This window comes from Oncorhynchus mykiss, chromosome 18 (genome assembly GCF_057628025.1).
Source record: "Oncorhynchus mykiss isolate SJ-2025 chromosome 18, ASM5762802v1, whole genome shotgun sequence".
Classification (NCBI taxonomy): Eukaryota; Metazoa; Chordata; class Actinopteri; order Salmoniformes; family Salmonidae; genus Oncorhynchus; species Oncorhynchus mykiss.
The window spans coordinates 44,639,685-44,660,536 of NC_143039.1; the positions used below are offsets into that span (position 1 = coordinate 44,639,685).

A 20,852-nucleotide genomic window follows, 5' to 3' on the forward strand; every position below is an offset into this window, starting at 1 on the left:
TAGCTACATTTTTGGGTTGTTGACATTGGGCCAGTGGTGAAGGGAAGGGGACGGATCTCCCACTCAATACTGTATGAATGAGCTCATTTATTCCACACATAACAAACGGTCTGCTCAGACATCAGGGGGTGTGGGGGCTTATATTATATGATAGTGATTTGGATATGGCGAGGGGTTAGACAGGGGTGACAAAGACCTCTCTCTGACTCTCATATCCCGAGGAGTGGGTGGGCTTTTAACATGAGAACCATGCATGGAAGTGGAGTCAGAATGAATTAAATGAAGGCTTTACGGTATATAAATGTCCCATGAAGCTGAAGGATTCTGAGAATAAGGTTAGGTAACGACTCCCACCATCCATGTCTCTCTCTCTCTCTCTCTCTAAATGCCATTCTTCCTCTCCCTGTTTCTCCTGTCCTCCTTGGCTGTGGGCTCAGACAGGCTGCAGCCTCTTAGCAGGTTGCACCAGGTTAATGAGCCCATGCATCTGGTCCACCAAGAGATTAACCCAGGAGGACCTAGGACTAGACAAGGTAGGGGGGGGGGGGGTACCTGAAGGGGAGTACAGGACAGGCAAGACATGGGGGTTAGATAAAGGGAGGGAGGGACGAAGAGGGGAAGAGAGGCAGACAGCAGGAAAGAGAAGAAGAAAAGGTGGGAAGGGGTAACAGATGGGGAGGAAGAGGAGAAGAAGGTAGGACTTCAGCAGGGAAAGGACCCAGAAAGAAAGAGGGGCCAAGAGGGAGGGTGACGAAGCGAGAGAAAGAGGGAGGGAGGGAGGGGGATACTTTAGGCAAGGGAGAGGCTTTACCGCAGCTTAATGGCCTAGTTTCTCTTTTTTCTTACTTTGAAGGATTCCCTGAGAAAGGAAAGAAAAACCTGCATTGTACAGTGAATCTAAATGAGGGTGTGTGTGAAAAGAGAGGAGTGGAAATGAAGCACGGACTTTCAGGAGACACACACACACATATATATAACACGTACTAGTAGAATACTTTACAGGGTTGCTTTAGTTCTAGTTGAAGCACTGAGGTATACGTATCAGGGACGTGGGGGAGGGCGGTGTAATGGCAAAAGGATGTACCTCTCCATTCAGCTTAAACGGATATTCCCATGACGACGGCCTTGCCAAGTGGAAGACGGTGTCAGAGCATAGGCCATTATTCATGACCCAAAAAGTACTCAAGGAGAGGGAGAAGAGGGGAATAAAAAGAGATTAATAAAAAGACCACTGTTCGCTACTGCAGTGCAGAATATACAGTAACCGTTGTACACTGTAGATACAGTACAGGAATATACAGTAATATACATAAATACACTACATGGCCAAAAGTATGTGTATACATGCTCGTTGAGCATCTCATTCCAAAATCATGGGCATTAATATGATATGGAGTTGGTCCCCCCCTTTGCTGCTAAAACAGCCTCCACTCTTCTGGGAAGGCTTTCAACTAGATGTTGGAACATTGCTGGCTTCCATTTAGCCACAAGAGCATTACTGAGGTCGGGCACTGATGTTGGGCGATTAGGCCTGGCTCGCAGTCGGTGTTTGATGGGGTTGAGGTCAGGGCTCTGTTCAGGCCAGTCATGTTCTTCCACACCGATTTTGACAAACCATTTCTGTATGGACCTTGTTTTGTGCACAGGGGCATTGTCATGCTGAAATAGGAAAATACCTTCCCAAAACAGTTGCCACAAAGTTGGAAGAACCGACTCAACTAGAATGGCATTGTATGCTGTAGCGTTAAGATTTCCCTTCACTGGAACTAAGGGGCCTAACCTGAACCAAGAAAAACAGCCCCAGGCCATTATTCCTCCTCTACCAAACTACATTTGGCACTGTGCATTGGGGAAGGTAGCTTTCTCCTGGCATCCGCCAAAGCCAGATTCGTCTGTCGGACTGCCAGACACAGTGAAGCGTGATTCTTCACTCCAGAGAACGTGTTTCCACTGCTCCAGAGTCCAATGGCGTCGAGCTTTACACCACCTCAACCGGTAGTGAGTGTTGCAACCGATGACAGATTATTTTTACGTGCTACGCACTTCAGCACTTGGCGGTCCCATTCTGTGAGCTTGTGTGGCCTACCCCTTCGTTGCTGAGCCGCTGTTGCTCCTAGACGCACTTACAATTGACCGGGGCAGCTCTAGCAGGGCAGAAATTTGACGAACTGACTTGTTGGAAAGGTGGCATCCTATGAATGTGCCACGTTGAAAGTCAGAGTTCTTCAGAAAGGCCATTCTACAGCCAATGTTTGTCTATGGAGATTGCATGGCAGTGTGCCCAATTTTATACACCTGTCAACAACAGATGTGGCTGAAATAGCAGAATCCACTATTTTGAAGGGGTGTCCACATACTTTTGTCCATGTAGTCTATATAGTACAGTAAAGGACAACATCATCATTATTACATGCATATTGCATTATAGGAATTATGTATCTGAAATAATTGTGATTTTTCTATAAATGAACTGAAACTAGGCAAGGCCCTGACATAATAAGAGGCTTGAATTGTACTGTAGTTAGTGTTCCTGCAGTTCGACCATGGGTGTGTACTTGAATGCATGCTTGTGTAAATGCATGCTTGTGTAAGTGTGTTTTGTTTGAATGGGTGGATTTGTGTGTGTTTGTGTGCATGCATGTGTGTTTCTGTGAGTGTGTATGCCTTCGTGTCTTTGTGTGCATGTATAATAGTGTGTGTGTTGGGATGTTGGCAGGCCCCAATAAGAAATCCTACACCCCACTGTAATTAGGGGCTGTGAAATTGTACCCCTGGAGAGCATGTGGTGTGTGCGGCTCGTGTTCCAGTCCAGAACAAACTCCTCTGTTTGTGTCTCTGTTTAAAAAAAGGTGAATTGAGACAGAGCCTTATAGTTCTTTCTCTCTCTCCTGTTCTTTCTCTCGCTCTCATTTTTCCTCTTCCGGTCCTGATTTCCCTCACTCCCATCTCTCTCCCTCTGTCTCTGTAATTTTGTTCTTGACCTCCATCCCTAGCTCTCTCTCTCTCCTTTTCCCCTCTTCCAGTGTCTCGCCCACACTCCTGCACTCCCTTCTCTCTCCCTCTCTTTATTTAGTCTTCCTCTTGAACTCCACTCTTACTGCAAGTACTTCTCCCCATCGGTCTACACCCACTTTTTGATTTATGTTTTTTTTTATCACCGCCCCTCCCTCTTTTTAACATTCAATCAAATTGATTTATAAATCCCTTTTTTACATCAGCCGATGTCAAAGTGCTATACAGAAACCCAGCCTAAAACCCCAAACAGCAAGCAATGCAGGTGTAGATGCATGGTGGCTAGGAAAAACTCCCTAGAAAGGAGAAACCTAGAGAGGAACCAGGCTCTGAGGGGTGGCCAGTCCTCTTCTGGCTGTGCCGGATGGAGATTATAACAGTACATGGCCAAGATGTTCAAACGTTCATAGATGACCAGCAGGGTCAAATAATAATCATCACAGTGGTTGTAGAGGGTGCAACCGGTCAGCACCTCAGGAGTAAATGTCAGTTGGCTTTTCATAGCCGATCATTCAGAGTCCAAAACAGCATGTTTGGCACAAGGTAGCACATCCAGTGAACAGGTCAGGGTTCCATAGCCTCAGGCAGAACAGTTGAAACTGGAGCAGCAGCATGACCAGGTGGACTGGGGACAGCAAGGAGTCATCAGGCCAGGTAGTCCTGAGCCATGGTCCTAGGGCTCAGGTCCTTCGAGAGAAAGAGGGAGAGATAATTAAATTCACACAGGACACCGGATAAGACCTCTCTGAGTCAGAGGGTCGCATTTAATTCAACTAAAAAGAGAGGTGGACCAGTGATCTCTCTATTGCTCTACTGCCCCCTATCAGTAAGCTGACCTCATAGCACCCAGTGGTGATGCCAGGTGGTTCCGTGTTACTATGTCTGGTTGCTTCTCAGATGGTTGTCTATTTTGTCTGGCTACACTGTAGTGGTAAACAGAATCAGTTATGCTTGGCAACAAAAATGTGGCTTGTTTGCAGTCCCACATTTGAATATTTTGTTACCTTTTTAAATGTTCTGGTAAGAAAGACTTCCTTGCTCTACTGCCTCACAGTCCTTGGCTAATTGTTTATGTCTTAAGCAGACCCCCCCCCATCCCCCCAACTCTTTGCATTTATCTATCCCTCTCCTTTGGACCTGTGTATATTGAGTGGGAGAGTCCAGCCTGTCAGGTTGTCAGGTGCCTCTCAGGTTCCTGATGTGGAGCCGTTTGGCCCCTGAGGCCCACGCTGTCTTACCACCAGCCCACGCGGGGGCCCTGGCTCTACTAGTGTGGATGTCCTTAATTGGGGCCATTCACCGGCCTAATCGGGCCGTTTATCCAGCCGGGCCAGCGCCACGGCGATCATTGCGGGAAAAGCCCCCGGCGTCCTCACTCCCTTTTGTCCGAGCCAACTGGAGCTGAAAGCCTTTGACAATATGGGAGAGACTATAGGAGATGGAGAGAGGGAGACTCCTGCCTTCTGCTGATAAGACTCTCCTTCCCCTCTCTCTCTGTTTTTCGCTTGTTTACCCGTTTTGATAGCCTCCACTTGACTTTCTGAACCCACAACTCTGTATCCAGAGATTATGGATGGTAGGGATTAGGAAAAAGGGGACATGTGAAACTAAGTGCTCCTTACACTATGTTTAATGTTACATACAATTAGGTGAAGTTGCCCTTCAGCAAGTCTTGTCTTTCAGAAATGTCAAGACAAAAATAGAATACATGTATTAAATATACATGTAAATGTGTGTTCATTAGTCATTTTTCTTTTTTTCGTCTGAGGGAAAAGAGGACTGCTTTAAACCATTGGTCTTAATGTCCCATTGGGTGGCTTGAGTCTTTGACAGATGGCTAGGGGCATGGTTCAGAGGCTATTCACTCATATATGTATGTGTGTCTGGTGTTAGGGTTCAATTGGGTTATGAAACGAGTGGTTTTAACCTCTTGAAACTAGGGGGCACTATTTTTATTTTTGGAAAAATAACGTTCCCAAAGTAAACCGCCTATTTCTCAGGACCAGATGCTAGAATATGCATATAATTGACAGCTTAGGATAGAAAACACTCTAACGTTTCCAAAACTGTCAAAATATTGTCTGTGACTATAACAGAACTGATATTGCAGGCAAAACCCTGAGGAAAATCCAATCAGGAAGTGCCTCTTATTTTGAAACCGTTGTGTTCCTATGCACCCCTATTGGCCATTGAAAGGGATATCAACCAGATTCCTTTTTCTACGTATTCCCTAAGGTGTCTACAGCATTTTGACGTAGTTTCACGCCTTTATGTTGAAGAATGAGCGTAAACAACTACATTGCGTAAGTGGCCAGCTGAGGGCTCTCAGTGATTCTTGCGTAAAAGACGGAGGTAGTCATTTTTCCTCTTGCTCCTACTGAAAAGGCAATTGTCCCTGTTGATATATTATCGAATAGATATTTAAAAAACACCTTGAGGATTGATTATAAAAAACGTTTGCCATGTTTCTGTCGATATTATGGATATAATTTGGAAATGTTTTCGGCGTTGTCGTGACTGCTATTTCCGGTGGATTTCTCAACATAATGTGACCAACAAACGGAAGTATTTTGGGTATAAAAATCAACTTTATGGAACAAAATGAACATTTGCTGTATAACTAGGAGTCTCGTCAGTGAAAACATCCGAAGATCATCAAAGGTAAACGGTTAATTTGATTGCTTTTCTGATTTTCGTGACCAAGTTTCCTGCTGCTAGCTGGACATAATGCTATGCTAGGCTATCGATAAACTTACACAAACGCTTGTCTTGCTTTGTCTGTACAGCATAATTTCAAAATCTGAGACGACAGGGTGATTAACAAAAGGCTAAGCTGGGTTTCACTCTATTTCACTTGTGACTTCATGAATATGACTATTTTCTAGTAATATTTTTTGACTGTTGCGCTATGCTAATTAGTGTAGTTGATGACAATTCTCCCAGATCCGGGATGGGTAGTTCCAAGATTAATCTGACTTTATACTGTGATTTTCCACTTTCTGATTCAGAATACTCCTCCTTACCTGCCTCCTTTTTGAGGTTGGTTGAGCCCACTTCAACTGCGTCCCGACTTCAGTCAACCCCTGTTATTCGACAGACAAGTGGGCAGCTTTTTATAAGGCGACAACTTCATTTCACCTCATACCATACTGACGACTGACGACCACGTTAGCATTACCCTAGCTGATTTATTCAGCTAGCATCTTCTCAACATGACATGAGCTACGGAGGACCCCTAGAATCAACAGTAACCACGTATCCTTACACTCCTCAGCACTTGATACATTTGAACCCAATAAAAACACTCTTATATGAAAGGGTGTGGTGGTATTGTGTGGTGTGGTTACTACTGTGGGCCAAACCCAGACAATCTACCCTGGCCCAGATACCTCCTATAGGCAACTTAGGAATATACTGAACACTATGAATAAGTCAAATAAAATCAAAATGTATTTGTCACGTGCTTCGTAAACAACAGGTTAACGATTTCACTAACCGTGAAATGCTTTCTTACGGGTCCTTTTTCCAACAATGCAGAGTTAAAATAATACAAAAATAAAATAGCTGACAAGGAGAAATTCAGTTAATAACAATAACGTGTTAAAGTAACATGGCTTTATACAGGAAGTGCCGAGTCGACGTACAGGGGTACGAGGAAATTGAGGTAGCTATGTACATATAGGTAGAGGTAAAGTGACTAGGCAACAGGATAGATAATAGACAGTAGCAGCAGTGTGGTTGTGGCATCAGTATGCAATGTGTGTGTTGGGATGTCAGTGTAGGTATGTTTGAGTGTGTGGCTAGTCTGAGTTCTACTGTTCATCTCTTATTTAATGATAGCCTGGGAGCTAGCTGAGGCCAGTTTGGTGTTGAGTCCCCTGTCTCTGCAACACCTATGATAAATGAGACCGACTGGATGCTGCTCCCAGCTGCTCGCTCTGGGACTGTCTACTAGGTATAGACTGTTTAAATCCTATTGTGACGCTTGGCTATATGGGCTCTTGGGATGTTATTATTAATAATAGTTAGGTGGGTGCTTACATTTGCCCTATTTCATGTACATGTATTATATACATGAGTGAATTGGAAATGAGTTTTGTTGCATATCCCACTCCCCCTGAGACACTCGGAGAGTGGGGTCACGGCCAGGGATCAGCCATTATTGACTGCGACCATGGAGCAATTAGGGTTAAGTGTCTTACTCAAGGACACATTGACAGATTGTTTTTCACCTAGTCAACTTTGGGATTTGAACCAGTGACCTTTCGGTTACTGGCCCAGCTAGGCTACTCTTCTTTGCTCAAACTAGCACTTGTATATTTTTCTTCATGTTGTCCTATAGAGGACCACACATTGCTATGATATGTATTTGAACCCGGAGTTAGACCTAAATGCTTTGTTACACTGTGATCCCTGTACCTCAGTTTGCATGTTGTTTTCAGAGAACATTTGAATTCCTTTACTCTCTGCCTCTTGCCTTTTTACATACTACACCCAGCCAACACACACTGCCCTTCCCACTGCCTCTACACACCACCTAGCCTATTTCAGTCATTTCCTTCACTCTTCCCTCTGACCCTACGCCCTACATTACAAGCAGTCTCCACGATCAACTTCCTAGCCAACTCCATTCATAGCTCCATTCCGAGGACTATCCTTAGCTTGGTATCCACTACTATTACTACTGCTGCTCCTTCACCCAATACCCATGTCTCCGGACCCACACCCACCACCTCATATCCCACTCTCACAACACAGTTCAGGTTACCCACACCCTGGCCAGATTGCCCATCCTTGTCCCTGTGTTTCCAGCTGTCCCCAGGTTGTCACCCCTGTCCCCGTGGACCCACTAGCCTGTCCGGTGTAGTCAGGCTGGCAGGGCTGCAGTAACCAGAGCCTGCTCCTCTCTGTCGCAATGAGTCTCTCTCTCTCTTTCTGACACCCTCTTCCATTATCTCACTGTTCACGCTCTCTCCTGCTATTTCTCTGCCCCATCTCTTTCTCATTCTCTCTTGCATTCTTTGTTCCTCCCTTTCTCTTTATCTACCCCATCTATTTTCCCCTGCTGTCACTCCCTAGATATCTGTCTCTGCCCTGTCTTTCTTTCTCTTAATTCCTCTCTCTCTCTCCCTCTTGTCTTCACACTCTCTCTCTCTCCTCTCTATGGCTGTAATGTGATCAGGTGCAGGGAGTGAGCTGTCTCCACTCCAGTAAATGCATTAGCCCCGTCTCCTCTCCCTATCCCCTAGCTAGACTACTCTGCTGGCCCCAGTCAAACCCCAGTGTGGCTGGACGGCCGGGTCACAAGGCCAGAGCCATTCCAGGAATGGACTTTATTGCTTCTGCAATCACACACATACACAGATAGGTAGATATAAATGTGTGCATACACACACACATATGCCCTAAGCAGGAAAATACACATTTAGGTGAACACACACTCATGCACACACACACACACACACGTTTGTTTTTCTGTCCTTTTGGGGTCCAAACAATTGATTCCCATTCAAAATACTATTTTCTCTAACCCCTAATGTCCCCACTTTTCCTTGTTCTCCTATCCTTGTGGACTTCTGGTTCCTCACAAGGATAGGAAAACCAAAAACACTCACACACACTCCATCACTGCTCCTAATAGGGTGTAAGCTGACAGACAGAGCCAGACTCCCTCCGTCAGCACAGTGAATCTATATTCATTCACTAGCTTCACTGTGCGCTAGAGACGAATGAACTAGAGCGAATCCATAGATCCACTAAGCCCACTGATCTATTGAGAAACCCTCTCTGGAATGGAATCTATATTGCATGGATCCGTTCCCTACAGAATGGATTAGATAGCCATAGCGTTAGGACAACATAGCGAGCAGGTTATCAGTTTGCCACTACTGCAGTGGTAAGCATTTAGGTAATGTTGTTAGTGCAGCATAGAGCATAGCTCGTTTCCTGGTTCTCTTATCAGTAAATCACTTATTCAAACCTGCTGTTTTAGCTTGTAGCATTTAGCTTCAGTGGAAGCACCACAGTTGTATGCAATGAATCAAGAAGATTGAATAAGAATGTCTTTGTGAAATACCAGAGGAGAGAGATACAGTTTTAGTTAATAACTCATACTTACAGCACAAATATAGTAGGGCTATTAGCTGTGTGGTAGCCTCCAAATGAACTTCATTAACTCTTGCAGTACCCCTTCCCTCTAGGGTGGGAATGGAATAGCTGTGCCCGCTGCTGATTGGCTGGTGTCCTGCCTGTTATCTGGAACGTCTGTCTATCAGGAGAGACGGAGTGGGGATACCAATCCATCAAAAGGTGGCTACGAGCTCCACTCATTTGAGCTACGTGTGTGGATGGGCCAGCAGGCTCTATTCGTTGCGTTCCACTCAGAGAGGAAGTCAGCCTTGTATAGTGTATATCCACCAGGGGGCTTGGGAACAAGAGTAGCTTACCAAGCAAGAGGGGCCGAGACACTCTATTTGACTCTAGCTAGCAACGACATTTGAACTCCCGTGTTATGTGCCTGTTTACAAATGCTAGCTACATGTCAGGCTAGTCTGCTGTTCTATGCTTTACAACACTACGTTTTAGCCACAGAAACAAACACGTCTCTTATTGATTGGAACTGCAACAACTACTCAGGAGGAGAAGAAAAAAAAGACTGAGAAAATGGCAAGTTCTTCCACTGAACACTACAAGAGGGGACAATGGAGAATTACGTCTCTTGTCCAACCAATGTGAAGCATTGACGAGGAAAGACATTTTCAATACATTGAGGTCGGTTTGATGACTTGCGAGGGGCAAGCCGCTGAAGCATCTCGCACGGGAGAACTCACAGCTCTCCAGTAAATGCTGCAGAAATGCTGTCTGTGACCAATTTGGTTTTTGGCGAGTGGCAGCACACAGCAAAGTATCATTACGAGTTATAACTTATACAGTGTCTTGCGAAAGTATTCACCCCCCTTGGCATTTTTCCTATTTGGTTGCCTTACAACCTGGAATTATAATAGATTTTTTTTTTTGGGGGGGGGGGGGGGGGGGGTTTGCATCATTTGATTTACACAACATGCTTTGAAGATGCAAAATATTTTTTGTGAAACAAATAAGAAATAAAACTTGAGCGTGCAAAATTAACCCAAATGTGGCATTCTTTAAGTCATACCACAGATTCTCAATTGGATTGAGGTCTGGGCTTTGACGAGGCCATTCCAAGACCTTTAAATGTTTCCCTTTAAACCACTCAAGTGTTGCTTTAGCAGTATGCTTTGGATCATTGTCCTGTTGGAAGGTGAAGCTCTGTCCCAGTCTCAAATCTCTGGAAGAGTGAAGCAGGTTTCTCGCAAGAATTTCCCTGTATTTAGCACCATCCTTCAATTCTAACCAGTGTCCCAGTCCCTGCCGATGAAAAACATCCCCACAGCATGATGCTGCCACAACCATGTGGGGATGGTGTTCTCGGGGTGATGGGAGGTGTTGGATTTGCGCCAGACATAGCTTTTTCCTTGATGGCCAAAAGGTTCAATTTTAGTTTCATCTGACCAGAGTACCTTCCATATGTTTGGGTAGTCTCCCACATGCCTTTTGGCAAACACCAAAAGGTGCTTATTTTTTTCAAGCAATTACTTTTTTTTAATGGCAACTCTTCCGTAAAGCCCAACTCTGTGGAGTGTATGGCTTAAAGTGGTCTTATGGACAGATACTCCAATCTCTGCTTTGCAGCTTCTTCAGGGTTATCTTTGCCTGGTGCGTGAGTTTTGATGGGTGTCCCTCTCTCGGCAGGTTTGTTGTGGTGCCATATTCTTTCAATTTTTTAATAATGGATTTAATGGTGCTCCGTGGGATGTTCAAGGTATTGGATATGTTTTTATAACCCAACCCTGATCTGTACTTCTCCACAAATTTGTCCCTGACCTGTTTGGAGAGCTCCTTGGTCTTCATGGTGCCACTTGGTGGTGTTGCAGACTCTGGGGCTGTTCGGAACAGGTGTGTGTGTATGTATATATATATACATATATGTGTATACTGAGATCATGTGACACTTAGATTGCACACAGGTGGACTTTATTTAACTAATTATGTGACTTCTGAAGGTAATTGATTGCACCAGATCTAATTTAGAGGCTTCATAGCAAAGGAGGTGAATGCATACGCATGCACCACTTTTCCATGTATTTATTTTTTAAATCATTTTTTGAAACAAGTTATTTTTGTTTTGTTTCACTTCACCAAATCTATTTAAATTACATGTTGTAATGCAACAAAATAGGAAAAACGCCAAGGGGGATGAATACTTTTGCAAGGCACTGTAAACTAGGAATCTCAACTGTTTGTGTCGTGAAAGTGTGCCAGGCTATCTGGAAAGTCCTGAAGGAGGATTTTGTTGCTTATCCCACCGTGGTACAATAGGAAAAAAATCAGCAGAGAATTTGGGAATCGTTGGAATTATCCATTTTGTGCAGTAGCTGTCGGAGGAAAACATTTTAGGATCCGAGATCCAGCAAACTCGGGCAACGATTACTACAAAGGTTTTTTTCTCAATGGTCCCGATGGCACTCTGCGATGCAAGATACTGACCATATCCAGGTAAGATACGCTAAATACATATGATGTGAAAATGATACCAATATAGACATTTTAATGATATGCCTCACATAAAAGGGATCTGGCATCCCAATAAGAGGATGGGAGACTATGTCCAAACAGGCTACACAATTGTTACAGTACAGGTTTTATAGCCTTCATGGTACTGTTCAATAGAAGCACTTATTTTAGTCAAAGGTTCTTCTGGCCTTGATGACGCCAAGAAGATCTACAACTACTGCCACTCGAGCCAGAATAATTCAGAAAGCTGCTTTGGGTTCCTTGCTGCAGGATGGGGGATCCTGGGATGAGCCCTTGATGTTGCCCCAGAGAAAGCTGAGACCATTGTGAAGGCCTGCGTGGCCCTCCACCACTACCTTTGCACCACAGACACATCAACACGGTACATCCACCGCACGTTTGACCACTCCACACCCACTAGGAACCTGCTTCCAGGAGAGTGGAGACAGTTGGCACAAGGGGACACCAGCTTCCTGGACCCAAGAAACATGTCGACAGACAGGGCAACCAGAGTTGCTATAGACGTGCCTAAACCTAAAGGACTACTTCCTCACACCAGCAGGTCAGGTGTCTTTCCAGGATGCTGCTATCACGCGTGGCACCCTACTCTAAATGTTGGAGTGTGGTTTAGAAAACAGGTGCACGCATACGTTCTCTTCTGGTTGATGACGCTTTGACTCATGTTGTGAGCCTCACACTTGGTTTTGCTGTTTGGATGTGGCTGCCAAATCCCAATAAAGAGTACTATGATGACTCACGTCATCCTTGTTTTAGTTTTTTTTATATAAAAAAATTGTGAGGCTAGAACATCAAGACATTTACCTAACCTTGTGTAGTGGCCTTTCACCTTCCTGCTATAGTAAATGGGTGTGTCCAGCTGTAGACAAAAGTCTGCCACAAGTACAAATAAGCAGACATACTTTAGCAGTACTTTTAGACCCCCCCCCCCCCCCCCCCCCGCAGAGGTGATGAACCAGGCCCGGGGAGATGATGAATCCAGGGGAGTTGAACCACCGGTAGGTAGGTAGATGGGCCCTCGGGGCAGCTAGCGAATACATTAGAATACAATTCAACCACTCTAAAAACATGTTTGCCCAAAATAACTGATTTCATAGACATCTCAATCTAGTTAACACACACATTACCTCTGCTAATCTTATAACACAGGCAATGAATATTTCCCACACACAATTTCTCCCATCCAGAAAAGAGCTGATTTCACATGTTCTAACTAAGTCTGCTAAACATAAGATCACAAACATACACATGAACTGTACAAAAGGAATCGGTTACATGACGAGTACATATCGAATCTGGCTTATTGGTGTCTGTCTGACGATGTTTCACGTGAACAAGAAGCCAATCCAATTGTCTGACAATCGGTGGGACAGGCACCTGCGGCAGCCCCATTCCTCGTCTTCGTCACCCGTCTTTCTCTATGTTTCTTTGATATCAGTATCGGTATTCAAATTTCGTGATATCTCCTTCCAGCTGTTGTCTTGTGCTTGCTGGTCTGAATACAACCCCATTGAACAGCTATAAAGGTTTGTGTATTGTCTCGCCAGCTCACAAAGATGCTCCTCCAAACTGGACATAGACATAATAGGAAGCTTGTAAGTAGTAGAGGCTAAGTAGCAGAACGTCCATCGCTTCTGTATTTATACCAGAGGAGATACCAGAAAAGATGTGATGTAGACACTAGAGGTCAACCGATTAATCGGAATGGCCGATTTAATTAGGGCCGATTTCAAGTTTTCATAACAATCGGGAATATGTGTTTTTGGACGCTGATTTAAATTAACATTTTTATTTTATTATTATTATTGTACACCTTTATTTAACGAGGCAAGTCAGTTAAGAACACATTCTTATTTTCAATGACGGCCTAGGAACAGTGGGTTAACTGCCTGTTCAGGGGCAGAAAGACAGATTTTCACCTTGTCAGCTCGGGGGATCCAATCTTGCAACCTTACAGTTAACTAGTCCAACGCAATAACGACCTGCCTCTCTCGTTGCACTCCACAAGGAGACTGCCTGTTACGCAAATGCAGTAAGACAAGGTAAGTTGCTAGCTAGCATTATACTTATCTTATAAAAACAATCAATCATAATCACTAGTTAACTACACATGGTTGATGATATTACTAGATATTATCTAGCATGTCCTGTGTTGCATATAATTTGACTGAGCATACAAGTATCTAAATATCTGACAGCGGTGGTAGGCAGAAGCAGGCTCGTAAATATTCATTCAAACAGCACTTTCGTGCGTTTTGCCAGCAGCTCTTCGTGGTGCGTCAAGCATTGCGCGGTTTATGACTTCAAACCTAACAACTCCCGAGATGAGGCTGGTGTGACCGAAGTGAAATGGCTGGCTAGTTAGCGCCGCTATTAGCGTTTCAAACTTCACTTGCTCTGAGCCTTGGGGTGGTTGTTTCCCTTGCTCTGCATGGGTAATGCTGCTTCGATGGGAATATTGAAGTCAAAGATTAATGAAATACAAATAGTCCTATAATAACTACAACCTAAAGCTTCTTACCTGGGAATATTGAAGACTCATGTTAAAAGGAACCACCAGCTTTCATATGTTCTCATGTTTTCTTATTTATTTCTCACGTTTTCTTATGTTTTCTTATAGCTTTCTTATATAGCACATATTGCACTTTTACGTTCTTCTCCAACACTTTGTTTTTGCATTATTTAAACCAAATTGAACATGTTTCATTATTTACTTGAGGCTAAATTGATTTAATTGATGTATTATATTAAGTTAAAATAAGTGTTAATTCAGTATTGTTGTAATTGTCATTATTACAAATACATTTTTTATTTAAAAATCGGCCGATTAATCGGGATCGGCTTTTTTGGTCCTCCAATAATCGGTATCGGAGTTGAAAAATCATAATGGTCGACCTCTAGTAGACACCGGGGCGGGACTTCCATTGCAAAACTCACTCAGTACTCTTCGCAAGGAATGATATGTCAGGTCTCAATTTCCAGGTAGGAAAAAAATGTAGTTGAATGCAGAGCGTATTACGAGGAGCCACCCCTTTTATGACAAACGACATTGCAACACTGCGCTATGTCGGCCATGTTTGCACATTGTCCGTAGACCCCTATAGAGGGAGGGAGGGGGATAAGGAGTGAGTGTGTGTGTGTGTGAGAGACAGAAAGAATGAGATAAAAATAGAGGAATAGGATGTGCAAGCGTGTGTATGAAAGAGAAAATGAAAGAGTGAGCGAGAGAAGGAGAGAAAGTAGGCCTACGTGAGTGTGCCAGAAAGAGAAAAATAAATATGGTCCGCTCTTTTTTTTTTCGTTCTCCTCTCCTCTTCTCCTTATGGTAATGCAGCATTGATCCTTGCTGGGAAAGATGCAGCTACAGTACTTCCCTGCTCTTTAAACCCGGTCTCTGCCTAGCGCTAATTGAAGTTGTCCTTAATGATCCTGCTCTGATGCTCTCCCTGTTCTCTTGACTGGAGAGGAGACCCCGGTGAGAGAAATGTTTAACCCAAACCCCACTCCTCTAATGTAGGGGTGGGTGCAAAGGTAACCAGTAAAGCTGACAATCCAGTTTAGGAGTGGTAGAAACAGAGTGTGTAGAAGGATGTCCCTTGGGGGTATCCGTACCTAATGTAGGACATGCGAGGGTTAGGTTAATAAACAGGCTGGAGCTAGAACCTCGTTGTCGTGCGTCCTTATTTTAGATCATACTACATGGTGTCAGAAGTGGTTTTAAAATTTGCATAAACGTGAAGGACGTACCAAGTAAATCATACATTCAGGCTGTTTCAAAGCAGGGGGGGCACAGTGTTGGAGATAAAACAGTGCATATCATTATTTTGCTAGCTAACGAGCAAGGACTAAGTTACTGCTAAGCAACATGTTGCAAGAGGAAGAAGCTGGCGGGATTTCAGGGTTTGCTACTCCATGTTCAACGGGTTCTGGAGGAAACACGGACAGGCCAGTGGCTAGTGCTGACGGATTACACATTAGTCCCCCAGAGACATTTGTTTGTATGGACATTCAAAACTGGCCAAAATGGATCAGGCGCTTTGAAAGGTACAGGGTAGCATCAGGCTTAAACGTGAAAAATGAGGCATTTCAAGTTAATACACTGATCTACTCTATGGGTGATGAAGCCGAGGATACAGTGCCTTGCGAAAGTATTCGGCCCCCTTGAACTTTGCGACCTTTTGCCACATTTCAGGCTTCAAACATAAAGATATAAAACTGTATTTTTTTGTGAAGAATCAACAACAAGTGGGACACAATCATGAAGTGGAACGACATTTATTGGATTTTTCAAACTTTTTTAACAAATCAAAAACTTAAAAATTGGGCGTGCAAAGAAGTGTCCGCAGAATCATAGCTGGTTGGGAAGGGTGGGGGCCATGACGTCAAAGTTGCTCCAACTTTCATGGCCACAAAAACTAGTTTGGAAGAATGCCTGCCCTGTGAGTTCTGCTATACTTACAGACATAATTCCAACGGTTTTAGAATCTTTAGAGTGTTTTCTATCCAATAATAATTTTTATTTGCATATATTAACAATTTTTGACAGATTTTTTTTCCAGTTTACCAGGGGTACCCAATCTCTCCAAAGGGGGTGTATGTCTGCCATATCCTCAACAGGTTTTAACTACAGTGCCGTTAAAGACTGTTTTGAAACGCATTTTGTAGGAAGACACAACATTATTTTTGAGAGACCTAGGTTTAATATGCGCAAACAGGAGCAGGGTGAAACCACCGACAGTTTTATCACTGCTGTTCACAAACTAGCAGAACATTGTCAGTTTGGCGCGCTCAGGGAAGAGCTGATCTGAGATCGGATTGTAGTCGGAATAAGAAATATCACTTTCTGAAAAGTTACAGTTTCCAGCTTACCTTGTCCAAAGCTGTAAACCAGGTTAGGCAGAGTGAGACAGTAAAAAGACAGCAGAAGAGAGTGTAGGGGAGAGTGGGGAAATACATGCATTTTCATACAGAGCTAAAAAAAAACGGAGGGGAACACAGAACAGAGACAGACGTGGAGAAAAATCACTGACAGCACCAGTAGCTAGTTCAAGAGTTTGTGGGAAATCCCCTTTCCACAGATGGAAAGATTGCCCAACAAAGGATGCGGAATGCAGGAAATGTCACAGGAGAGGACACTTTTCAGCTGTCTGTCGATTTAAAGCAAATGCATGAGGTTTCAGAGGAGGTACAGCAGGACAGCATCTTTCTGGGAGAAGTAAAGGAAAACAACGCTGGCTGGCATTCAGACATTAAACTCAATGGGGAGGTTGTGTCATTTAAACTAGACACTGGGGCAGCAGTGACAGCTATCCCAACTAGGCTGTATAGCTATAGCAGAGATGGCCCTTTGCTCTCTACAAACAAAAAACTGTACGGACCCAGTAATAACATTTTACCAGTGGTAGGGCACTTGGTGATTAAACAGGAGAGTAAAGACAAAAGTGCCATCCAACCTGTCTTCGTCATTGACTCTCTGGCCAGACCGTTGCTGGGGCTGCCAGCAATTGAAGCATTGCTACTCATTGAGAGAGTGAGCGAACTGGAGGACCCAGGTGAGGTTTTCAAAAAGAAATTCCCCAAAGTGTTTTCTGGTCTAGGAAAGATAGGTGACTACAAAATCCGCCTGAAAGAGGATGCTGTCCCCTATGCCCTTACCACCCCCCCGCCGGGTGCCTATCCCTTTATTGGCCAGAGTAAAGGAAGAGTTGGGGAGGATGGAAGACATTGGGGCGGTGTCTAAAATAGAGAGTCCCACAGACTGGTGTGCAGGGATGGTGGTGGTCCCAAAAGCCAATGGGGAAATCAGGATCTGTGTGGACATGACTAAATTGAATGAGGCACTCTGCAGAGAGAGACACATCTTACCATCAGTGGAGCAGTCACTGGCTCAGTTGGATGGCTCACAAGTCTTCACAAAGCTGGATGCCCACTCAGGTTTCTGGCAGATACCGCTGTCATCAGAGAGTAGGGCACTCACAACGTTTATAACAACGTTTGGCCGTTACTGTTTTAATGGTTTGCCATTTGGAATCGCTTCCGGTGCTGAGCATTTCCAAAGACTCATGGCCCAGCTGTTGGATGGGCTGAGTGGTGTCATAGTCCATGCGGACGATGTACTCGTGTGCGGAAGGGACAGAGCAGAACATGATGTAAGGCTCACAGCAGTTCTGACCCGACTCGAGGAGACTGGCCTGACACTCAATAAAAAATGCACTTTTGCACAATCAGAGGTCTTGTTCTTGGGACACAAAATCAGTGCAGCTGGAATAGAGCCGGACCCGGAGAAGATCAGCGCCATCACAGATATGCCCAGAACCCCGAAGGTGGCTAAAGTCAGGACCTTCTTAGGCATGGACACATATGTGGGTAAGTTCCTCCCACAGTTCTCAGATACAACCAAACCTTAGAGACTTACTAGCCAAAGATAATGACTGGTCATGGAGAGGACATGCAACAGGTAGCGTTTGACAAAATCAAAGGAGATCTGGCCTCACAGAGAGTGCTGGCCCAGTACCGTCCCCACGCTAAGACAAAAGTATCAGCAGATGCATCATCCTTTGGGCTAGGGGAGGTCCTCACACAGATGCAGGACAACATGGAGTGGCGTCCAATAGCATACATCTCCCGAAGCTTATCCGACACAGAGCAAAGATATGCTCAAGTGGAGAAGGAGGCGTTGGCTATCACATGGGCATGTGAAAGGCTCAGCCAATACCTTATTGGCCTGCAGTTCATAGCAGAGACTGACCACAAACCACTGTTGGCTCTGTTAGGGACAAAAGCACTGGACGACTTGCCTCCCAGAGTTCTGCGCTTCCGCCTCAGATTGCTGAGGTTCACCTACAAGATGGTATATGTGCCAGGGAAGGCACTGATCACAGCAGATGAACTCTCCAGGGCCCCAATTAAACGTCCATTATCAGAGGAGGAGCAATGTCTAGAGGGTGAGGTACAGGTGTCCATTAATGCAATAAGGGACAGTCTACCTGCATCTCAGACCAAACTGCATCAGATTGCAGAGGAGCAACAACGAGACCACATATGCCAACAGATAGTGCAAAAAGGGATGGCCCAGGCAGGAGGAACTGCATCAACTGCTGAAGCCCTATTGGGTGCACCAAAGTGACTTCCACTGTAAAGGAGACCTTCTCATGAAAGGACAACGGATAGTTATCCCAGAGACTCTACAACCAGAAAAGTTAGAGTGCATGATGGACACATGGGGATAACCAAATGCAGACTGAGGGCTCAACAGTCAGTGTGGTGGCTTGGTCTGAGTACTCAGATTGCCAAACTAGTGGCTCAGTGTGAGGTCTGTACCAAATGTCAACCTTGACATCCGGAGCCAATGATGGCAACGGAGCTGCCAAAACGGCCATGGCAAAAGGTAGGGGTGGATGTGTTCTATTGGAAAAATGACACTTATCTGCTAGTGGTAGATCACTACTCAAGATACATTGACATAGCAAAGACACTCATAACCACATCAGCTGGTGTTATCAATGGGTTAAAGTAAATTTTTTCCAGGCAAGGGGTCGCTGAGGTCCTGGTTACAGATAACGCTCCCCAGTTCTCTGCGTGCTCCTTTTCTGCTTTTGCCGCATAATATGACTTCATACATGTGACCAGTAGACCCTACATTGCACAGAGTAATGGTGAGGTAGAGAGAGCTGTGAAAACAGTCAAGGGACTGCTGAAAAAGAACAAGGATCCATACAGGGCTCTGTTAGCTTAGAGTTACACCACTGCATCATGGGCCGTCGCCTGCCGAGCTCCTGATGGGCAGGAGGCTGCGTTCCCCATTGCCTGTCTCGCCGGCTCAGCTTAAACCCCGATGGCCTAACAGGAAGGCCTTCGCTGAGAGGGGCAAGCGGCTGAAACAAACTCAGACTGGAGACTTTAAATCGGAGAAACCGTGCTAAGGAGAGGCCAGAGCTGACCGAAGGCAACGTGTGTGGATTACAAACTCAAAGACACCAGCAATAGTGCTGAGGAAAGCGGATGCCCCACGCTCCTATGTGGTGGACACAGGCTCAGAAGAGGTACGAAGGAACAAAACACACCTCAGAGCTCATCCAGATCTACCAGCCACACAGACTGAGGCCACAGAAAATGCACAAAAAGAGGGTGAAGGAGAGAGAATGCTCACAGAACCACAAGCGCGCCCAAAAAGGGATGTGAAGCCACCAGAGTGGCTGAAAGACTGTTACGTGAAGAGAAAACATACTGTTGGGGATCATACCCAGCAAAAATAGACTGTACCTAAGTTAATGTTCATACTGTGTGATTGAATGCTTTCATACTGTTTCAGGATGGGAAGTAGCATGTTAGAGAATAATACTGGTTTCCAAATTGCATTTCAGTTATGCTTCAGTGGTTATGCATGTTGAGTTCTTGTTCATGGGAGAGGGGAAGATGTAGTAGGATGTCCCTTGGGGGTATCCGTACCTATTTAGGACATGCGAGGGTTAGGTTAATAAACGGGCTGGAGCTAGAACCTCGTTGTCGTGCGTCCTTATTTTAGATCATACTACAGAGGTTTTTTTTTAAATGTTAGTTCTAGTGAAACATTTCGATTTGCTAGGAATCGGCACAAACAAACCTGTTAGAAAAACAGATCCAGGTGAAACTTCAAGTCTCCATTTCCTTTGTCAATTTCATGCGCCGTTTGATGTTATGGGAAGCCATACCTGTCAATGGCAGAAAGTGGGTTTTGATGAATTTATCAAGAAAGACACCATGGCCACTTGAATGAAACGGACTGTGGTATAGTGCTTTAGCTTCAGTGAGACTACGGGTGTTTAGTGGTTGTTGTCAGAGACTTTGTTTATTATGGTCTGGCTCTGACTGAGGCGTGACATTTGAAAAATGCTACATGCACATCGTCTCTGTGGTAACCTTCTCTTTGCTTAGCAGCAGCAGCTCTGACTGTCGGCTGAAAGAAAATGGCTTTCTTCTTGATGTTCTGTTTTCTCATCTGATAGGGCTAGGTGGGAAATTAATGACGTTTATAAGTCATGTCTAACTTTCACTGATTTTTGTTGTTGAGGGCGTAGCCTTAGACTGCTAGGTTGTGTCCTGTCCTACCTTGTCAGATTGTCCCAGTCCAAAGTCAACACCTAGCCCATTTCCCTAGCCCTTGTCCCTTTGCAGATCTGCAAAAATTGAAAGGTATAAGCAACAGTGCTTACATCTAGCCAACACTTTCACATCTGCCAACATGGAAG

General features: G+C 44.6%; 1 protein-coding gene across 6 annotated transcripts in view; it reads left to right on the plus strand.

The window, feature by feature from the left end:
* The window catches only part of LOC110496808 (exostosin-1c), a 73,017-nt gene that overhangs the window by 11,831 nt on the left and 40,334 nt on the right, over window positions 1–20,852 (plus strand). The window lies entirely within an intron of this gene.